Raw genomic sequence first — 6,000 nt, forward strand, 5'->3', positions numbered from 1 at the left:
TCTAGATGGATGGCTGAGATTTTGGGTAAAAAATGGAGGATTGAGATGGGTTTGACCAAAGGAAGTGGGTTTGTGTGTATGGGCTAGTAAGATTGACCAAAATGGAATCTTTTTTTATGGAAGCGTAAATGACGGTATTTTTGGATGAAATTTTACAAGATGGGGTTTTTGGGAATTCTGGGTTGATTGGAAGGGTAAGATTAGGTTAATTGGGCCCAAATCGGGCAGATTTGAAATCTAATCAATCTAGGGCCTTGAAATGGAATCTCGGTGCGATTGAAGGGTAAACAGAGGTATTTTGGGCTGATATTTCACAGGTGGGTATTTGGAGGTTCTAAGTCTAATGGTTGTGTCTGATCTAATGGTTGGGGCGTAAGTGGGGGTCGATCGGGTTGGTATAAGAGAGGTTTAACGGTGGATTTGGGGGTTTCTAGGCTGAAAGCTGGGGATTTTTGGGTTTTAGGTATTTTAGAGAGATCAAGAGTGTCTGGTTAGAAATTTGGGGTAAATTGGAGGTTTAGGTGGCAGACCGAACAAAAATTGGGTGCTGATAGTTACCCCTTTTTGTTGTGAGGTAGGAAACTACGAAACAACAAAGACAAAAAAAAAGCACACAAAGATTTTTGCGAAGGGTAGGCTTGGAAGAGGGGTGAGATAAGGAAGGAGGATTGAGATGAAAAGGAGTTCCCATGCAACATCGTTTCATCATGTTTAGGTCATTTTATTCTTGGCAAAGTGACCCTTCCTAAATATCAAGAACCTTTGGAATTATGGTACATTTATCGTAAAAGAAAGAAAACAAATAAGAAACGGTGATGAAAGCAACTTATCATGAGAAAACTAATTACTTTTAGTAAATTGATCCTTCTTAGGTATTAGAAACCCTATGGAGGAATCAAGGTACATTTGTCGTAAAGAAAAGCACACACGTACAAGACAATGATGGAAGCAACTTATCATGTGAGAACCAATTACTTTTAGCAAAGTAACCCCTCCTACGTATCAGAAACCTTACGAAATCAGGATAAAATCGATGTAAACTGCGATTCTTTTAGAAAATTGCTCCTCCTAGGTAAAAACCTTAAGGAATTAGGGTAAACTTGATGAAAACTACGATTCTTTTAGAAAACTGTCCCTCCTAGGTAAAAACCTTATGGAATCAAGGTAAATTTGATGAAAATTGTGATTTTTAGCAAACTACCTCTTTAGAAAATTGCCCCTCCTAGGTAAAAGTCCTTATGGAATCAGGGTAATCTCAATGAAAATTACGATTCTTTTAGAAAACTACCCTTCCTAGGTAAAAACCTTACGAAATCAGGGTAAACTCAATGAAAACTACGATTCTTTTAGAACACTACCCCTCCTAGGTAAAATCCTTAAGGAATTAGGGTAAACTCGATGAAAATTGTGATTCTTTTAGAAAACTTACCCCTCCTAGGTAAAAACCTTATGGAATCAGGGTAAACTCGATGAAAACTGCAATTCTTTTAGAAAACTGCCCCTCCTAAGTAAAAACCTTACGGAATTAGGGTACATTTGTCGTAGAGGAAAGAAAATATGTAGAAAACTGTGATGAAAGTAACTTAGAATATTAGAATCAATTGCCTTTGGCAAAGTAGCCCCTCCTAGGTATCAATAAACCTTACAAAATTAGGGTACATTTGTCGTATAGAAAAATCATGTTAGAGACAAATAGATTAATCATCAAGACTAGGCAGGACAAAAAGGTTCAAAATTCTTGCAAAGCATAATCATAAAACACCAATAAATATATTTGTTTATTTATTTTTTTAGAACATTTTGAAAGATTTTAATAACATATTTCAAGTTTAATAGATGTTCTGAAATTGATACACCGTATTTGCTTTTTGACATAACACAATGTAAAATAATTGTTCCAGAGTTTCAAACATTATTTATCTTCCATTTCATTCTCTTTTTTTTTCTCTTTTTTTCATTGTTTTTTTTTTATTTTCTTTCTCTTTTCTTTAATTTTTCTTATCATTTATATCATCTCTATTTACTCAATTAAAATACTAATGCCAGTCAAATAAAGGAGACTTACAAACAGGATTTCTAACGTGGGTCAAAAAGCATAGAGGCTGACATGACCAACGGAACTTTCTGACGTGGGTCAAAGCATAGCGACTGACATGACCAACAGAAGACAGATGTGGGTCAAAGAATAGAGGCTGACAAGACCAATGAAAGATAGACGCGAGTCAAAGCATAGATGCTAACCTGACCAATGGAAAATAGACGTGGGTTAAAGCACAGAGGCTGACATAACCAACGGGATTTTCTGACGTAGGTCAAAACATAGAGGCTGACATGATTGACGGATTTTCAAACGCAAGCCAAAGCATAGAGGCTGACATGACCAACGGAAGACAAACACGAGTCAAAGCATAGAGGCTGGCATAACTGACAAATTTTCAAATGCAAGCCAAAGCATAGAGGCTGGCATGACTTACGGAAGACAAACGCTTGTCAAAACATAGAGGTTGACATGACCAACGGGATTTTCTGACATGGGTCAAAGTATAGAGGCTGACATGACCGACAGATTTTCTGACGTAGGACAAAGCATAGAGGTTGACATGACCAACGAAAGACAAACGTGGGTTAAAGCATAGAGGCTGACATGACCAACGGGATTTTCTGACGTGGGTCAAAGCATGGAGGCTGACATGACCAACGAGATTTTTTGACGTGGGTCAAAGCATAGAGGTTAATATGATCGACGGATTTTTAGACGCAGGCTAAAGCCTAGAGGTTAACATGACCAATAGGATTTTCTGACGTGGTTCAAAGCATAGAGGCTGACATGACCGATGGATTTTCAAACGCAGGCCAAAGCATAGAAGCTAACATGACCAACGAAATTCAAAGTGAATACCAGTAATGAAGTTGGGATTTAGATATTCTAATTGACAAATCTTTAATAAAATTATGAACTAAAGAAGTAGAAGTAGAACACTGAAGTGTGAGATAAACACTTAGAGGGATTTTTGGAAGATAGAGCAATAGTTTGCACGAAAGAGCTCAGAATAACCAACATATAAGTAAAAGGATATGATGTGAATGTAGAGCCAAGATAGAAACTGGGTATGTACTAAAAAGGTCAAAACATCTCCTCAAACTGTGGTACAAAGTGTATTCAAATATCAAACAATGCACAAGGGACATGAAATATGGGAATAATAAGTTGGAAAATCTTCGAAACTCAAGGGTAAAAGTGCCTTCAATCTCAACTCATATGAAAGTGATTATGTCCAAATGGGTTACTTCGAGTCGCATCGGGTGAGAATGTGCATCCTCTTTTCAAGGTCATTACTTAAAACTCATTGAATTCAAAAGCATGTGCGATGGAATTGTAAATTGGTGAACAAGGGAGTTATTGTAAGAAAGGCTTTACTAGAGGGGGTCTGCCATAGTTTTCTTTTTCTTTTTTTTTTGCTTTATTTTTTTTGGTTAACAACAATGGTTGGCTATGAAGCTGATACTTAAATGGAGTGAGTGATAGATATGATCCTTCATCGCCGGGAAAATAAGTTTGTCCAGTGCTAGTTTACCGATTTTTCAAAGATTGAGGAGGTCTTGCTCATCAGGACCAAACATGCTCTAGGATGAAGGTTACAAATGATGGGTTAAAAGGCCCAAATAAAAATTGATGGGAGGCATCAGATGCATGAACCACCTCTTGAGAAATTTGATTCAGGGTTTGCTCTCATCATTATATTTTCATCATCTCTCTTTCTTCTTATTTTTCTTATATTTTTATTTTTTTATCAAGGCTCTATTCATAGCCATATGGGTGGAAATTGCTCTTCATATTCTAAATCAACATGAATCATGCATTCTTATTGATAAGGGAGGACTTTATTTTGGGACGAAATGTAAATGAATAGGGAAAATCAAAACTAGCATGTGGGTGTCATCATAAAAGCTCCCATAATGATACAATCATCTTAACTGCCCCATTTTATTTTATTTTTTGTGTCTATTTCTTGATTCTATGTTTGCCAATTTACCTTGGCATTGATCTTCCTTGATAATTGCCCCACTTTATTTAAGCATTTCATTCCCCGCAAAGTTATTGATAGCTCATTCATTTTTCCTTTCTTTTTTCTTTTTTTTTTTGTTCTTTTCCACACTTTTCTTCCTTTCAGCTTTCACTTCTCCTTTTTTCTTTATTTTCTCCCTTTTTTTGAACTCTTGCTCGATTGCCCTAATTGCATTCTGCTTGTTTTGACACCCACTCACTGGAAAGTGTTTACTATGAAGAAAACGCTAACAATAAGGTTCAAAGGGCCAATTAAGGGATTTTACTACATATTATCAGGATTGAATGCACAAGATCAAACAAGCGGCCAAGGATGACCTCCCTTCATTTCATTATTTAATGCACGTCACATATTGAAGAAGTACATGTTGATCATAGTATTTGTCGAGCAAAGCCCCCTTGGGCATTCTCCTTCTTCTCTCTCTCTTTCTCTCTTTGTTTTTTTCTTTTCTCTCTTTTTTTTTTCTTTTTTTTTGTTTGCTTTTTTAGCCCTTTGAAGATCCCTGAGGTGCATCCTGTGGGTTTGGCTACCTTGCCAAAAAAAGGTCTAGTACATGAGCTCAACTAGCTAACAATCGATTTTTGCGAATTCAAGGGATCACTGAGGAAAAAGGAATGACCGAGGATGGTCTCCAGTCATTTCTTTGATTAATCGACAGGGCACTAGTTTAGGATGGTGCCTTTATTCTATGTTAGCTTAGGCATTATTCAAAGGGAATGTAGCATTCTTTGGCAGTTGCAATTCTGCCCTAGTTTGGGCAAAGATGATGACTTTATTACGGGTTGGGAGGTCAAAAGAAGTTAAACTATAGAGCTATTGATCAACAACTAACATTCCTCATACATGATTTTGGGACTTTGAAAGGGGACAAGAATTGCCTTCTTCTGCAAGTAGACAACTCTGAATGAACTAACCACTCTCTTTTAAGTAAGCATCTCAGGCAAGGAAAAAAGGAATGGGGGAAAATAATGTTTTATTTATAGAAGTGGCCGGACCCATGAGACGGGTTGCTCTACGTACCCCTTTGAAAGGGATCAGGTCGGACGTAGTTCAAAAATGGAACTAAGATTGACACCCTTGGCTCTATTAAGGAGGAAACAGTCAAATTTGCTATCTGAGAAGTGATTGCAAGATTTTGGAAAGGATTTTGTGTCATGACTTGGTAACTGATTTGGTCACTATCTGATGAGGAATTGGGCATGGACTCTCAATGGTACTTTCCTGTCAACATAACCCAGCTAGCAACTACTTCTTTCTTTATTATGCTCTCACTCACTCATTCTCTCTCTTTGATTTTTTTTTTATGTTTTGAAATTTAATTTTTATTCATTAATATTTCCCTTTTCTTTATTTTTTTGATTTTTTCTTTATTTTTTTCTTTTCATCCCTTACTTTTTAATTTCCCTTATTAAACTTTTTTATTTCGACTCTTTGATTGATTTGAGCTGATTTTTTTTTTTGTTTTTTGTTTGCTTGCTTTTTTTTTTAAATTTGAAATTTTTTTTGGTTTTATAATTTTTATTTTAATTTTTCATTTTTCATTTGTGCTATAATTTTTTCTTTCCTTTTCTTTTCTCTTTTCTTCCATTACTATTCTTTTCATTTTTCTTCTCCTTTTTTTTGTTTGTTTTGCTTTTGTGTTTCTATTTTTGCTGAATTTTGAATCTCTTATTGGATTTTTTTATTTTTCGTATATTTGTAAATTTTTGTATTATAATTTTTTTGCTTTTTATTTTGTTTTTTAACACTTTAAGTTATTTTTAGATTTTTTAGAAATTTATTTTTGATTTTACTTTTTCTTGACATTTTTATATATATTTTTTCTTCTTTAAAAACTTCCCCTTTAATTTTTTTCTTTTGATTTTTTGATTTTTTATTTTGCATTTTTTGACTTTTATTATTTTTTTGGGGAATTTTAATAATTTTATATATT

This window comes from Nelumbo nucifera, chromosome 4 (genome assembly GCF_055504915.1).
Source record: "Nelumbo nucifera cultivar China Antique chromosome 4, China Antique-T2T, whole genome shotgun sequence".
Classification (NCBI taxonomy): Eukaryota; Viridiplantae; Streptophyta; class Magnoliopsida; order Proteales; family Nelumbonaceae; genus Nelumbo; species Nelumbo nucifera.